This window comes from Microtus oregoni, unplaced genomic scaffold, assembly GCF_018167655.1.
Source record: "Microtus oregoni isolate MIOR12 unplaced genomic scaffold, Mior012 000025F_ref0000491, whole genome shotgun sequence".
Lineage (NCBI taxonomy): Eukaryota > Metazoa > Chordata > Mammalia > Rodentia > Cricetidae > Microtus > Microtus oregoni.
In genome coordinates, this window is record NW_024543084.1 from 1,677,918 (window position 1) to 1,696,014 (window position 18,097).

Here is an 18,097-nt window from a genome sequence, read left to right on the forward strand (position 1 = left end):
TGAGATTCCTGAGGTCTATACCAAAAGGGAGCTGGGTTTCCCTCTCTATAGGGAGAGGAGCTAGCTAACATAGATCTCTGCTGTTTGTTGATCTTTATCATTAACGACTTAAAGAAAACAAAGGTGGCAAAGTCCACTTTCTTACGAGAAATTTTGGCACCAGCAACTTGTTACGTATTTTAGACTTCATTATGAATATGCTTACAGTCACTGGTCTACATGTGCACAAACTCTTTTCTGTTCAGTTCAACCCACACTGATCTTGAGTCTTTGGGTTTGTTGAAAATGATATTTTAAAGAGATTTTATGCTTTGTAGTGAGCAATCAGACACATACATACATATATACGACTTTTTTTTTTCTTTTTACATCCCAGCCAACCTTATGGTCACCAAAACTAAAAACCCTTCCAATCTTTAAAATTCCAAGACAGCACATTACTTTCTTAAGTTACATAACACAACTCCTAAAATGACTATAAGTCCTAAACCTGTGATTGTTCAAGTGTTTCCAGGTCTAAAGTTCACTATGGCATGCCCGGGCAAACAGGTAGAAGAAAAACAAGAGCTTTTTTCCTTTCTGAAGTTTAAACCTTGAACTCATATCACATGCAGGGCTCCTCATCTTTGAACAAGCTATTAATCTACCTGAAATAGGTGAACTTCAGTGAAGCATTATCAAATAGGTAACAAGTTGCCTTTCAAATTAAAACCAGCCATGATGAAAAACAAGTTTGTTGACCTTGCCTGCTCACCGTGAACCATGACACGTCAGTTAAGAACGGCCACCTGCACAACGCCAGACTTCTTCAACAGCTAGCGTCACAAATTTAGAAACATTCAGAGACCAAAATAATAAGCCAGAAAGACCAACAGCTTTGCACTCGTATATCACTGGAGAAGGAGGTAAAAAAGGAAGATGGAAGAAAGGAAGGAGGAGGAGGGAAGGAGAGGAAGAAGAAAAGGAAAAACTTTTCAGGAAGAAAAAGACACTTAAAAACTTTAACACTTTTAGTCATTGGCATGCAGCTAACTGGGGCTAAATTAAAAGAAACAGAAACTTTAAAATAGTGCATTTATGTGAATGAAAACAGAGTGGCAGAGGCAAAAAAAAAAACAGAGGTGGGATGAGGAGGATGGAGGTGGAGGAGAAGTTACTACATTTATAAAATCCACTGTCACACCGCAATAGTTATATTCCTGCTGATTTCTTAAAGGTTTCTGCTAATGATTGTTTAATGATTTGCCCGTGTGCGTGTGTGTGTGTGTGTGTGTGTGTGTGTATGTGTGTGTGTGTGTGTGTGTGTGTGTGTGTGTGTGTGTGTGTGCGTGTGTGTGTGCGTGTGTGGGTATCCCTGAAGAAAACAATACTTGAGTTCTTGAGGTTGATTGAACGAGTCTGACAGAGCCCAAAACAAAGATGCAGTTAGAATGAGGGGCTTCAGTGTCTGGTGAGTCTTGAAAGTCCTCCATCAAAGCACTATTAAGTTCATTTTCCTAATCTAAGTCTTCTTTAAAAGTCTTCATTTCTCATGAAAGCTTTAAAATGCTTTCTAAGTAAAGTTTGGGGGCAAGAATAAGTGTGTTTGTGGATGTGTAAGAGTGTGTCTAGATGAAACAAGGAGAGTAGGTTGCTTGTTTTTACTTACATCATCAGTAATTTCATCTTACTTTTAGATGGGACCTATAAAATTTTCTGGTTTCATATTTAATGGGGCATTTCTTATAATTTGTGTTCATTAAAAATGCTAGCCCTCTAAATCAAGTTAAAATATGTATATAATACAATTCGCGTAGAAGCGAGACCTCCTCTATTTGGTTTTGCCTTCTGTGTAGCATCCCACGTTGTGGATTGTCTTGCAGCAAAATGGAAAGGATACACTACGTGCCTCATAGCACTGACTGGCAAAGGCTCCTCTGAGACGCCTTTCTTGGCTTGTGCTTAGCAGTTAGGCAAGTTGTATGGCACACCTTAGAAGCCCACCTCACAGAGAGGTGCCAATAGCGCCAGGCACCAGTGTGAACTTTAGGTAACCAACAGCAGGTGGTGCATGCTCAAACGGAGGAATTCAGCAAATACACAGCTAGTATGTTTTCAGCTTGGCTATTAAAATATTAAAACCTGGGTTCCAGCGGCCACAGGTAAGAGCTGATCTCAGCCATGACTTGTCATCGTATAAAGAAGTGCTCTGTGGTCCCTGGCAAAGAGCCACCTTCCCGGAGAGCCCCAGAGCAGCCCCTGTTAGCAAATTGTGAGGATTAGAAATTTTGCCCAGTATCTAGCGCTTGCTTTCTGTGTGGTACTTTCCACCTGCGGGTATCAAGGGGCAGAATAAATATTAACTCTCAGATCCTGTCAACTTTACAAACCTATGAAGATGGAAAACTACAGTTTGGGGTTAAAATTCCTTCCCTTGTCCATTTTTTCTCTTTTTCAAAGACAGAAATAAGATTTGTATTTCAACAAGGTTTGAATTTCATAAAAAATAAATAAATAAAAAACTAAGATACCTATAAAACTGATATTTCAAAGTCCTTCTTTCTAATCATAATCCTTCCTTGATTTTGTTTTGTTTTGTGTTGTTGGGGTTTGTTATTTTGTTCCTTTTCAGTTTGTTTGCTGATTTTATTGTTTTCTTTCTTTTTGAGACAAGGTCTCCCTATCTACCTCTGACCATGGCTGGAACTCACTATGTAGACTGGGCTAACCAATCTTAACTTTAGAGTGAAAATTCTCAAATTAGAATTACATCCATAGTTAAGTCATTCAGCAAAATCGAAGGACGGTATACTTCAGAAACAACACAACAGGTCATAAAAATAATGTCCACAGAAATGTTTTTAGACCACATTGCAAATATCCTAGGCAGTATTGCAAAGGCGAGCAAGCTGGAGGCCAGCATAATCTTGATAAGGACTCTGGAAACTGGGTGACCATTTACCATTGAAGTGTGCTAACTATATATAGTTGTGTATCTCTGGCTCCTCTGGAACTTGTAGGCCAGACTGGCCTTGAACTCACTGAGATCCACCTGCCTCTACTTCCCAAATTCTGGGATTACAGGCATGTCTCTCCACTGTCCATCTCTTGAAGCTATTTGATATTGCTTATTTATTTTTGCTTTGTTTTTGTATTGAGACAGGGTCTCTCTTCAGTCCACACTGGCCTGGCACAAGTAATCCTGTGCCTCAGACTCCTACATGCTGGCATTCCAGGTACATGTTATCACCCTTGGTTTTAAGATTACAATTTCTTTTCTGTTTTTATGTCTGATATAATAATCTTTTCTATTTTAAATCTTCTATAAGCTGCCATTATTTAGGCAATTTTTATTTCCTTCTAATTTCTTGGTTCTTATATAGTGTTAGTCAAAAAAACAAGAGTGAGAGTATGTGGGTGCTGGTTTTATTTTATTTTGTTTTGTTCTGAGGGAGGTGTAATTTGAGACAAATCAAGCAACATAGGTCAGGCTATGCTGGAACTCACAGTGTAGCCCAAGCTGGACTAAACCTCACATCAATCTTCCTGACACAAGCTCCTGAGCATTGGGTTTATAGCACTATACCATAAATATCTCGGCTCTATAACTTCTGCCAGTGGTTGATGTGTAGAAGTTTACTAAACACAAATATGCATTGTGGCTAAAGAGTCATAATAACCTAAATATGTCTAATACACACCCATTATTTATAACACAAAGTAAAGGACCCAGGCATGGAGTAATGTATTTATCATGTATTTAAAATCACACTCAGGATGGACAAACAGCTCAATGGTTAAGCATGGGAACTTTGCCAACACAGTGCCTGAGTGAGATACTCAGAGATGTGTTGTGCAAGTTTCATTAAAAAAAAAAAAAAGAAAGAAAGAAAGAAACTTGGTTTTTAATTTGCAAAGTAAATGTCACTGCCCTAGGCAATATAGTTCTCACAGTCCCTGCCTTATTTTCTCTGAAGCTGAGAAAATACCCTGATATAAAAAGCAACTTAAAGGAAAAGGGAGTTATTTGAACACACAGTTCAGAGTCATGCACCTTCACAATGAGGGACATCACTATGGCACCCACAGTCAAGGAGCAGACAGTGCCAAATGTCTGTGCTTAGCTGCTTTTCCCTGTGTACACAGTCCAGGACCTGAGCCCAGGGGATGGTATCATTCACAATGAGGTCTTCCCACCTCAATTCGCTGTAACATGAAGAACCAGGCCTGCTTGTCGGGGTTTCTGTCCCACTCAGTACCCCTCAATTGTTTAGCCCCATAGAAAATCACACAACAGTCACCATAAACTATAAGCTGATTGGCCCATTAGCTCTAGCCTCTCACTGGCTAACTCTCACATCTTGATTAACCCATTTTTCTGATCTATGTTAGCCATGTGGTTCAATACCTTTTTTCAGTGGGGCAGAAAACATCTTGCTGCTTCAGTGGTCTGGGCAGGAGTGGGAGGAATTCAACTTTCTCCTTCCCAGAATTCTCCTGTTCTCATTACATCATTTCTATTTCCTGCCTGGTTTTCCCACCTATACTTCCTGCCTGGCCAATCAGCATTTATTTAAAACATGATTGACAGAATACAGACAATTCTCCCACACCAATTTGCCTAATCAAGACAATTCTCCACAGGCATACACAAAGGCTAACCTAGAAAATCCTTCACAGGCAAACCCAAAGGGTAGCCTAACCTAGAAAATTCATCACAGCTGTGCCAGGAAGCTTACCTCCCTAAGTGAAACTACATCCTGTCAACTTGAACTATCAGCTCCCAATAAGAAAGAAAGACAACGAGAGAGAGAGAGAGAGAGAGAGAGAGAGAGAGAGAGAGAGAGAGAGAAACAAAGAAAAAAAAGGAAAAATTGTTGTCTGGCTTGGACTTTAGATGATTACTCTTCAGTTATTTCTATGCCATATCATATAACTTTCAGAATGCACGAGAGTTTATGGGTAAGCAATATATAAAATAATATCATGCAAATGTTCTTATATAGGACTGTAGAGCACCAAGGATGGGTGTAGAGATCCAGCCAAGATTTAAACATTGCGAACTTGTTTTAACTGAAGGATCAAGTAACTCTCACCCCAAATCCTTGCTACTCACAACAGTCTGTTAGCAAAACCCACCCAGGGCAAGTTGGTATCTAAATTTAACAAGAACTCCAGATGAGTCTTATGATCACTAAAGTTTTGAAAATACTAAACTACGAAAAGGAAAAAAAGAGAAAGCTAAGGAGGGAGGAGGGGGATGGAGGAGAGGGAGAAGGGGGCATATTCTATACTTCTTGGGTTGCTTTAAGGAGGTAACAAGCTTTCACTCAGTTTGCCCCATGATAAGTTCTCAGGGGTATGTGTAAAGACAAGCCTATATTGTCTAATACATAGGAATGCTTACAGTGATGTTTATGACTAGAAATAACTGGCCTTTCTGACACTCCCAAGTGGACACGCAGTGATTCTCTGGAAGCCACAATGACCTTGCCCTCTGGCATCACTCTCTTTATAACCTATTTTTGATCAAGAAGCAACCGAAGAAAAAAATCAGGCAAGATGTTCCTTCTGGACTGAGTGGGAGTAGTTCCTTTGTGACATGTACCCCTCTACAGAGGAAGGACAAATTTCCCACTTTATCTTCTCTGTCCTCGCTATGTTGTCTTATCTCAAATTTGGGGACATTACCAAGAAAAGCGAATTGTTTATGTTCTTTGCATTTTTTAAAACATGTCATAAAAAACAGACAGGAGATTTTTATTTTATTCTTGGTAATGGTCTGAGATTTAATAACTTCAAAATAAAATAAAAATGAACTTTGAATCTAATAAAGGAAAAAAGAGCATATTTGAAATCTTATCTTTTTAAAAACCAGACTTTTGAAATTTTAATAAGCTATCCCCTTTCAGGAGTCCGTGAAATAAGCAGTCTTTGCTTTTTGCGTCTGTGTTCATTTTGAACTTGGAATGTTGTACATCTTGTGACGGGAAACAATTCTATCTAAATCGGAAAGCTGAGTCCCTGAAACATAGACCTGTCCCAAAGTGTCTCTTATTTGACCTAAGTCATATGTTAAGTCATTTAAAATAATTATCAGAATCTAATCTTTGAGGATTTTAATACTTCCTTAAATACTAGCACATAATAATTGCTAACAGAAAATTATACTTCATTACTTAGAATACAAATACTAAAAGTTTCCCCATCGTTGTAACTGGTATTTGTCATTATGACAAGCAGCTATTTTTTTTAACTCTTTGCTTCTACAGTGTGTTTTAGGACACCTGAGGGGATTGTTAAATGACTTCAATAAAATTACAAATGGTACACTCAGTCATTTTTTTCAGTTCTATATAAAAAAAACTGTTCAAAAACATTTGTTTATTGTTTTCTTTTTGAGACTGATTCCAACTCTCTAGCCTCCCGCTCCCTTCTTTAGAGTGCTTTGATTACAGATCTATATTAGATCATCTATGCCCAACTGATTTAAAAGCATTTTATCTGCTCTATCAAGTAATCATGAGCTATATGCAGCTCATATATCAACCCCATCACGTTGTGCAGTCATCTCTAAGGTGAAAGACTATTCTTCATCTCACAAGGATTCCTGGATGAATCCGAAAGCTTCCATTGTGATTTCTATTCTCTTCACACTCCAAGTTTCACATTAAACTCTAAGCATCAACAATGATTACTACTGACATCTTTGTATCAATGAGCCTTTGAAATTTTATGCCAAGCTCTGAAAACTTCACCCAGGGTACTATCAAATTAGGCAAGCCTAGTTTTCATGTGTTTACTCTCTGAAGCACATACTCTCAGAACTTCAAAGTGAATGCCTGGCTGGGTAGTCATACCCAGTTTTCACTATTTATCATGTTAATGGCTTTCTTTTAATCCCAATGAAATGCTGTCTCTTAATTTTGTGTGAGTATCCTTCACCTGAGAACGTGGAAGAAAAATGGTAACACTTGTTAAAAATTCATTTCTTACTTTTCCTGTAGTGCAGTATATCTAAAGAAGAAAAGCTTATTGAATCAAGTTCAACGATGTAATAAATTCTTCCTTTCTGAAAATGCCATGGCTTAATTTACTCGTGCACTTTAAGCTTTTGCCTTTAGCATTGGATGGGTCATTAGCCTATATGTAATCCAGCAACTCCAACTCCTCAGAGTCTAAACCCAATCAGCAAAAACCAAATCTGTAGTTTCTGAAATATGACTGGTAGGTCAAGTGTCCTCAAAAAGAGTGCCTGGGGCATCCCAGATGCAGAGCAGGGCATGACAAGGAACAAATGAGATCAGAATTTGATGCCAGCACTCATTAAAGACTTCATTCATTCTAACTCACTAAACAACTATTCTTCAAGTGACCCAACCAAGACTTGTTTGATGTCTGCTACCAGTAAGTCCTGCAGTGAAACCAGCAGATAGGTGCTGACTACTTTCGTAGACATGTCAAGTTGAACATTCTATTCACACATTTATTCCCAAAATGCAAATGAGGGGAGAGGGGGGATAAATTCAGGCTATCGAATAACTATCTGTTGTTAGCAATTACTCCTTATCAACTTTACATGTGAAATCAGTTCTTTATCTGCCGGATAAAATGAATCTCCTTTCATCTAGTTCTTCTTCTCTGCCTCAAAATAGAAGTAGCAATACTACCAAGGTCATATCAGCTTTAAGTAAAAACATTTTTTTCTCTCCCACATCTTTAGCGGCTGAAATAGACAACCAATCCGAACTGCTTACATCAACTTTAGTCTGCATGTATTTATTCAAGTGAAGCTACACACTAGAGACAGAGACGAGGTTTGTCTCAAGGACGGAACAGTGTCAAGCACACAGTGAGGTAACGTCATAATCAACAGTATTATAACTACCATCTCGGGGTCCACCAATGTTACTATCAATTATATTATTATCATAATCAACCTAGAATGTGTCTTTGTTTTATATAATTTTAAATAATTAACAAAATGCACCAGAAAAGACAGTACCTAAAATTCCTATCTGACATTATGCTTGGAAAAACAGTGGGGAAAATCTTCCAGCTTCCACGGACCCTCCAAATTGAGATTTCTCAATGTTCTACTTTAAAAAAAAAAAAAAATCTCTCACATCATTATGGTGTCATCTTTCCTAAAGAACTTGAAGAAAAAAGAAAAAAAAAAAACCTAAACCCAATGGTTGAATTGAATCACTTTCTTTAGAAACTTAAAAGGCAGAATCTAAAATTGCTGGCTGGCCATAGTCCCTTTGAGCAGATGGGGAACAGCAAGGGCCATGGTAGTAGGAGCAGTTTTATAGAATTTAGATTTCCTAGAGACAGCGACCATGAGGGCATGAAAAAAAGGAGGAGAGAACACAGCAAACAGGGAGCCTGAAAGAGAAGTGAGTCTAACTCGAAGCAGGAAGGCAGAGGAAGCAAGAAAAGACCAGCAAAAGGAGAAGAGAGATTGGAGAGTGGGTGAGAGGAAGAGCAAGTGAGAAAGAAGAGCATTAAACTCCCGCACATATGCCTAAACCCACGAAATTAACATATTGAAAATACCCAGCACTCCCTTAAAGAGAAAACAGTGGTTGGATCGAGTTGCTGGTCCTCGGAGATGTGAAAGCCAAGTGACACATGGCGGTAGGCAGCCTCGAGAAAGGCTCCTGCCATGCTGTCCGTGTATAATCCACAGCCGTCGAGTGTGGGCATGGGCCAGGCCTAGTTACTCATTTCTCACAGAGAAAACACGGCAGAAATTGATCGGATGTCATTTCCAAGACTCAGTTACAGAAACGCTCTGGCTTCCATGTTGCTCGCCCTTTCTTGCTTCTTCTCACTTTGCTCACTCTAAGGAACGCCAGCTGCCGTACTGTGAGCTGCACACTGAAAGGAGCCACATGACAAGGGACTGAGAGAGATCACTGGCCGATAGCCACGGGAGAAATGGAGTCCGACAGCCTACCAGGGAAGAACTAACAAGGCGCTGAACCCTGACCAACCTTGGTAAGCTAGCCGCGAAGCCTCCTTCTGCTGAGATTCCAAATGAGACTGCCCCTATGGATAACCATTTGGCTGTGATTTTGCACAAGTCCTTAAAATAGAGACACCTCAGACAACTGTCTTTAGCCACACAAGCTAAGGAACAATAAAGATTTGACAGTTCCAAGTGCTGAATTCCAGAATTATTTCTTTACACAACAGGAGATGAGTTATGTGTGCATTTAGTATAAAAAATAGCTTTGTGCCGGCCAGATTAACTCCAGATTCATAATGAATTATTTAAATAATCCTAACAGGGTTGAATTTGAAGACTTACCTATGGGAAAGGTACGAGAGGCACTTAGTATCAAAGCTTACCTGGTATTTTGCATAGAGACCTGGGTTTGAACAGCTTTGAGCCAGGTTTCTCCTCCCTGGGAGCAAGTTGTTCAATCCGTCTGAAGCAGTCTTTGTGTGCAGAACATGGAGTTTATAACTATCCTTGCTTGTCTGAGCTGTCCTGAGATTAGCTTTCATCATGTGACAGAAACTACTTCAGATAATGTAAAAAAAAAATTATAATATAAGTACTATGGATTCCAACCGAGTCTCCCTCACTGGAATTTCTCCAGACTAGTAGCATTTTATACATTTGCAGCCCTTTAAAAACTACTTCTTCTTTTTTACAAGACTTTACAGTATATGTTGTACCTCTTAATTTTTGTCACAGTTATCTTTTAATGCTGTTTTTCTTCTCTAACTCCAATGCTCTGCTCTCTTGATGACCACCTCAAAACTGGTCATTTAGTGTAGAATGAAGACGTGGTCAAGGATTTCTAAGATTATCTTGTTCATTATTTCAAAGGTATCCATCTTGGCGAGCTTCCCAGAAGCAGGGCCTGCAATAAGAATTCTTGTTGGAGTGATCTAGTCAGAGTGTTCTCAAGAGAGCAGAGAGACAAGAAGGGAAGAAACCTGAACAGCACTGTGGTCCCTGCAAAAGCAAACCAGAGTCCATCCTTAAGCCCTGGACCACAAAAATCATACCCCATTTTAGGCGCACTTAGAGGCAACAATCACTGGACTTTTGTAAACTTCTTTCTACCCGTTATCCTGAGCAGACCTCTAACCCGGTCCTCGAAAACACGCTCAAACCAGCCACCAGGACTTAAATCTAAGTACCAATCACTACACTACATAGAGCCTAGGCAACATTTACTAAAGGGTATAAACTTCGTGCTGGGTTCTTCCCCGGTCTTTGGAATATTATAATCATTCTTGCAAAGGATCTTAGTATGCTAAACAGTCTTAGTACTCAATGGTTTATACACCAGCTGTGTTAAATGAGACAGCAGAAAGAGTGGCGGTGTGAAAAAAGTAAACTGTCAGGGTTGCAAAACCGAATTTAAATCGGCTCGAAAAGAACGGGAACGCTGCAGGGGTCGCTACTAAATATAATCATTAAGGAATGTATGGAATTGGTTCCTGAGCAAGGCTGAGGCATAGAAGTCACCCAGAAGCCCTGGTTCAAAAAAAAAAAAAAAAAAAAAACCCAAATGCCTGTCAGCGAGGAATTCGGGAAATGGGAAGATTCTTGAGAGAAGCAAAGGCCAAAGAAGTCAAATCAGTGGCCAAGAGCAAGGGAGGAAGGAAGGAAGAGATACTCATCGCCTGAGAGAAACAATGAAGACAAGAACACGTGTAAACAGTTTATGCAGGCCAGGCGGGGTCCTCGAACTCCGTCCCCCGACCAAGCCTCCCATTTTTCCCATCAAGCGTCTCTCTGTTTCTCAACCTGACTGGGCTCACTCCTTTCCTTAGAAATTATTTACATTTGAAAAGCTCCACCGTGGAACGGAAGCTGGCAAACTGTTCGTATACCCAGTAGTTATGACGACCCCTTCGTCTTCAGATTCCTGGAAGGGAAGATGGAGGGCGAGGTGGGCCTTTTCGGAGGAGTCTTTTCACTTCTCTGGCTTCACAGACATTCCGAAGCTTCCAAACACGGGGGAAGCCTCACAGAGGAGCCGGCGTGCGAGAGCCAAGTCTGGGTTTGTGTACGCCACGCCGGTGGCTCGGCCCCCTCGTCCCACCCAGCAGTCGTGTCTTCATTGCCAGCCCTCGTTTGCGTTTCTGACATTAATTAATTTGGGCTTTTTTAGTATATCTGAAAAAAAAGAAAGAAAGACTGGAGATCCTCATGTAAAACTTTACAGTGGCAATACTATTTTAAGCCCAATTCAGTCACTTTCCATCATCCTCAAACGTCAGTTGCCCGCTTTTTAAAACTCTTTCAACTAGCGCGTGTTTATGTATGGGCAAAAGTGAAATGTAAACGGGGGTTTAAGGTGATTGCCCAGCTTGCTTTCTATAGCAAAATATCTGTTGGGTTTTAGACATATATTGAAACAGTATGTTAAATTCAGTTCTGACAGCACATAAAGATATGGCCTTTCCCAAGCACATAAGCAAAGCCTTCTTTTATGGGCTCATAAAGGCTAGAGTTAAGGAATAGTTAAGTAGTGGGTAATTCATAGAACAATATCTTCCATCACTCACTGAACATAGAGGGCAACCACAATTTATTCTTCTTAGGCATCTTCCCCCTCAGTTTTTTCCCCCCTTTGGAGGTGAAAAGTATTTAGAGAAGACCTAAATACATTTTTTTTGTTATTATTGAACTATCAAAGATGTGCTCTCTTTGGGACCGCCTTTACTTCCTCGTCCTGTATATGTTAACCCACTTCAGAGACAGGCGAAATGAACCCAAAATGCCAACTTACTATTTGCATTATAAATGGAGTCACAAAAGGATATTTGAAAACTTTTGGTTGATCTGGCATATCAAAGATTTCTTTCTAAGCCACTTCAGTGACTGCATTGAAGTAAACTGAAAGCAATAACTTAAAAGTGGCTTTTTTTTTTTTTAAAGTCGTAAGAGAAACAGCTTATTTCCATGGAAATCTTCAGTTTACTCTCTGACCTCCCCCACCCCTTTCTGAATTGCTTCTCTTTCTTACCCTCTTCTCTATTCATGGAAGTCAAAAAGAAGGAAATCTGGAAATGTCCACGTTCAAGTGCCGAGCTAGTTCTTACTGGTTGTAGAATCCATTTTCTTCACCTTGTCTTATTCCTAGCCCAACGTCCAGCAGGCAGCTGGATCCTGTCATCTGCCTCCTGCTCAGTTACTTGCCGATGCCAGCGCTGGCTCCTACCACGTGCTTCCCAATAACCTCTCTCCTGTTTCACGAGGTACTGAAAAAGTTAGAGTGTCTACCCTGAGGTAGAGAGAAGAGTAAGGCTGATGATGGTGGACTTTAGCGAGAAGCAGCCCAGACTTAACAATCCTAACAGCTTTTTTACCATCCTCTCTGATTCCATAGTCTAGTTTTAACTTTGTTTTCAAGATGGAAGTCAGGGCTTCCTAAAGAACCATGGGAACGCTAAAATGTACTACAAATGAATGGCGTTTTGACATAACCAAATACCTACTGCCCAAGACAGAGTCTTCTGTTGTCTTCCCACGACTCCAGCTACTGTGTTATTGGTAGTGTCTTAGAGAAAAAAACCTAAGTTTTTCCTCCTCAGCATTATCTTGGGGGAGAGAAGGGCCTTTCCTGAGCTAAGGAAATCATTTAGAATTATAAAATGTCCACAGAATACAGTCTTAACACAGGATAAGGAGGGGGAAAGTTCCTTAGTGAAACATTTGAGAAAATGAAAGTACACCCCATTTCTGAGTGTCTGAACAGTGATGCAACTCTTATGTGGGCTCTGCCTATACTGGACCATTTGTCCTCTCAGAGTTGCTAGAACTCTGCCCTTTTTGGATTAGATATCCTACTTGCCTCTTACTTTAAAGTATTTCTTAAGCCATCTTAGTATAGCAGTTAAGGGAACCAATCCATAATACCAACCACCTACAGAAGTATCAAAATTTTTCAGTTTTCACAATTAATCATACTGCATTTTTCTTAAAATTTTATAATGAAGTTCTAACTTAATTTATACTAATAGAAAAATAATAGGAACAAATATCCATGACTCTGGGTTTTTGGCTATTTCTGTCAAGGTTTTTTTTTTTTTCTGAAAAGTTGAGTGAGCAGAATTCTGATTATAATTTCACCAGCTCTTCCACTGCTACACACAGTTGGCCAAATGTACTGTTACAACTCATAACTTTCCAGATGTACGTACACACACACACACACACACACACACACACACACACACTTCACCCTCTGAGAGAAAGAAGGGGAAAGAGTAGTAAATAGTACCTCGGATTTCATAAAATAATATGAAGAACACATTTTGAATAAAGACTATTGAAGGGGATGCTAACAGTGAGATTTAACAATAACAAGCTTGTATCGATCTCTAAGTTAGAGAATATAGTGTGGAGTCATTTAAACTTCACAACAAAATGTAGGTTTTAGGGTGAATTGATTTTGGATTTGGGTTTGTAAAGCTATGATCTGCTCCTGAACTATACTGGGCAATTTTGCTTCCTATTTCAGCCTAGAATACTTAGCTGTCTGTTCGACTGTTTTGACAATGTTTTTAAAAAGAGTCCCTTGTTCAGGCACCCACAGATCGCCAACTGTGGCGCCACATCTAGCTAAACTGGAGGGACAGTCAGAGCTTTGAACTGTCCGTGTGCATGTATGCCTTGTCGATCAATCTCTCAACCTTTCCAAAGTGCAAGTTCATAAAAATCGTCGAAACTGCTCTTTACCTGAGGCTACATAGAGCCACAAATTACACATGGCGATGGCCTCCTGGAAGAGCACTTGAGTAACCAACCAACGTTCCCACGTGTCCCTGTGCCGGTGTTGGAAATGCCTCAAAATCTTCTCCTTCACCACCTCCTACCTGCTCCCTCCAGTTAAGAGCCTCAAGGCCATGTGATCACCTCTGATGTACACCCCTCCCTTCCAAGCCGAAGTTCTTGGGGGAAAGCTTCTCATCAGAAAAAAATAAATAAGGAAAAAGAGAAAAGGAAGCAGATAACACCCATAATAACTCAAGGCAGTCAAACACATTCCATCCAAGCAGCAGATCCCAGCACAGCCCCAGCCGGCCCCACTGAAACTGCCCACTCCTGTGACCACTCTCTGAGGTCACAAATTACATTGAATGCTTCTTGCTGGTCCTTAAGGAATAATTACTGCGAAGAGTATTACAAAGGACTTTACTAGCACTATTAATACCCCATCTGGCAAACTGTTTAATAAAATTTGAAAATGAAAGAAAACAGAAAAAAGAAAAGAATAAGACATCAAAAACAAAATGGCAAGAAGCAAAGGATGAAGTTTCCCAGGAATTCTTCCTGCATCCATGTACCGAATAAGGAAATTTCAAATATGAAAACTTTCAAATTTTTATTTTACATAATCCCTGTGCCGTGAGACTGGGATGTTGCCAAACATAAGGCACAGAAAATAACTGTGACATTTTTACTTCTAAGAAAAATTATCAGACATCCTAATAGTATAGTTTAAAAGTTTATTTGGTATAATTTATTGAGATTCCATATGAATCAGAAGTCTAAATGTCACTTATGAATCCCTGTATTTGAACAGACTTGACCAATAGATACAGAGATATTGGTCTATAAAATAGTGCGCATAAAAACATGACAGAAGAAAAAGTTGGAGAAACATGTTATGAAAGGGGATATTTGATTGAATGAGCATTCATAGACACCTGCTAAACCCTACAAAATATAACAGACCAATCTGATTTCAGGGCAATGATGCTATTTTTTTTTCATGTCTACCACTGTCTGAAATAATACTGGATATTTTTTAACCTCCCCATGTTGTTACAGAAAGGACTCAAATCTGGAACATTCCTTGCTCCAAGAACACACCACTGTGTTCTTGCTGTCAGTATGCCTGGAAGAAACTGCACCCTCCCCCACCTCAGGTGCCTACACCGGAGTGGGTTTTCCTGTTTTTCTGCGGCATGCCTTTCTTCCCATATTAACAAGCAAAGTTGGCTGAGCTATCTGCCTGCAGAAGTTCCTTCCTGAGCACAAGCGTGTCTTATCTGTTGAGAAATTCGAACACCAGGTAGGCAGTTGTTTGTGTCAGAAAAAAATAGCTTGCGCAGATAACAGTTGGAAGAACCTTGACATGAGCAAGTTCCCTGTGCCTCTGTCCAAAAGACTGCTACTGGGAGGTGGCTTTTTCCTGTGCGGGCCACGATGCGTGTCTATGGTGGACGTTTCTAAGAGCAATCTCATACAAGTGCATGTTTCTAAAGCTACTTAACCCCTATGTGACTCACCTCTGCTCAGTCCCCATAAAGTAGTCAAGAGAAAATAAATAAATAAATAAATAAATGAATGAATGAATAAATAAATAAATAAATCTCCTGCCTTTCCCACAGGGGGCATCTAAGAATGTAACAGTACATACCACCCAGGCCCTTAGCGTGACTTCGCTCCTACAGCTAGCCAGGCCTACCTGGCAGCCTGCTGCTTATCCACCCCAGCTGGCTTGCTGCACCAGGTGACTCCAGTCCTGCTCCGCTCCTTCCTACAAAGGTCATACAGGCTAACTCAAGTATGGTCGCAGCGGCATCACTGGCCACATCCAGGTCACTAAATGCTGTGTCCAAATTTAAATTTACAAATGACTGGGTAAGGTTTCAATTACCCGTGGACTGTCTCCTAATCAGTAAGTGTGCTCAGTAAGACACTACACTGAGGTTCCAGAGATGAATAAGAGTCCTCACCATGGCAGTGATACGAATTCCCAGAAGGGAGTCTGTATGAGGCACTATAGTCAGCCTGGTTAAGGCAAGTTGTGCAGACAATAATAGCAAGCATAGTCGAAGTCCTAATTTCTGTGGGACAGTTGGGGAAAAGGCTGAGAAAGACACTCTAGAGCCATAACTCCTGACACACTATAAAATAAGTGGGAATAATCAGGGAAAAGGCAAGAAGGGCAGCCTAAAGGCTGAGCAGAACCACTGTCTTGGACCCTGTGTGGTATATATAGCAAATGAAGCCAGGCTCCGGGGCTGGTGTTTGGACCCAGAGACGGGGGAGAGGTACTTTTAGTTCCGTGTATATTGTTAAGGCTTTGAGTCACCATCAGCTTCCCTTTCTGAGGAGAGGGCAATCCTAGGGTCAGGATTGCCCCGAGAACTGTCAGACCCCTCCAGTGGGTAGCCTTCCTCTTCGTGAGATTCCGCACCCCTGAAGCCCAATCCCTCTGACTGCAGGTAGTCTCTCACGCCACAGAAATGTTTATAGGATCATTGGCTCCAACTTTTGTCATTCTTGACTATTTCCTTGTCTCCCCTACAATGCATTGTGACTAGAGACTTCCTCTTCTACCTTACAGAATGTTCTAGACCTCTGTGAAAGCTGTTAGTATAGCACCCTCACAAACAGAAGCAGAAAGCTACATTTTCATGATTGTTTTTCAGAAGATGCTGTCAAGATAGAAGCATCAGCAAAGTAACTAATACACAGGATACAAGCGTTGAGCTTTGGTAACTCTGAATCTGTGTATCCCTTCAGCCTAAACCCAGAGAGCCAGAGAACCAGACATCTACAAAGAATCAAGTCTTCCCCAACTATCATCTCCTTTAATCCCCATGTGGTACCATAGCCTCATTGTCTCAGATTCTGTTTTGTAGATAAGGAAATTGAATCAGCAGAGATTAATCTACCATAGTGAGAAAATCTCAGAACATAATCCACAGAAGAGACTCCCCAGGAGCCCAAACTAGCAGGACTTAGCCTTGGGACAGACAGAAGACATACTCTTTGTAACTCTAGACTCAAACTTACATCATTCTGGCTGGAACGTTCACATCCCACATATTTCTTTCACTATTGAAAATTGATTCTTTTTTTCATACAATGTATTCTGATTACAGCTTCCCCTCCCACCTGGGTCCAAGCCCTTTCTGTCTCTCATTAGAAAACAAACAGGCATCTAAGAAATAATAATAAAACAAAATAAGATTTTAAAAAAATTGGAATAGAACAAAGCAAACAACAAAAAGAACTCCCCTTAAAAAAAAAAACTCAAGAAATGCAGATAGAAGCAGAAACACACACACATTAGTATACACAGGAATCCCGCAAAACCACAAAACCAGAAGCCATGATATATACACAAAGGACCTGTAAGGTAAAAACCAACCAAACACAAATCTCTGACTTAACGTTATGAGGAAAAGAACCTCCAAAGACGCTGTTGAGTTTGTTTTGTGTTGGCCATCCACTGCTGGGCAGGGAGCCTGCTCCTATGAGCAGTATCTCCCCCCCACACACACCGCCCCATGAGACTCCCTTGGAAAAAAAACAATTTCATTTGCAAGTGGCTATCTGTTGGAGACAACTTCTGGGTTAGGGGATGAGGACTTATTTCCACTTCTCCTTTTGCTCAAGGCCTTTAGCTGGTACAGACCCGTTACAGACCCTGGGCTGGCTGCAAGACTCTGTGACGTTTCCCGTATTTCCAAACCTAGGAGTTCAAAATGGTATTGTTCTCAAATACGCACACACTTTACATTAGTTTCCTTTAAGAAATATTAGCAAACAAGCTGCAAGCAAGTAAACAAATGGTTAAATCCAGTATTTCTCTAGAATTTCTTATACAAATAGTAATGAACATAAATTCCCTCAGGGTAATCAAACAGTAGAAGTTTCTCATAATAGGAATATTTGAGCTACTAGGTTAAAAAGGGATTATATTAATAGAATTAATATATTACAAACTCTAATGAATTAAGGAATCTGGACAATGATTAAAGACAGCTACTAATATCACAAAGAAGAGACAATTGGGCATTGTTTGCCTCCTGATAGAAATATATTTTGTATTCCTAAAGCATAAAAAATAATTTATTATTATATATAATCATTATTACATATCACATAAAACTCTTTTAACCTGAATCAAACCATGCCTCTAGGTATCAATTTATAGGAAAAGGAAGGAACTAAGGAACATATCAAAAGACAGGACAGAAATTTAATCCTTAAAATCAGAAAATTTACAGAGAACAAACTGACCCATTTTTCTTCTTCAAATAGCTGTTAAGGAAAGAAATATAGAAGGAAATTCACAGATTGAACGAGATTTAAGAGGCACGGTCATCAAGTTATCTGTGG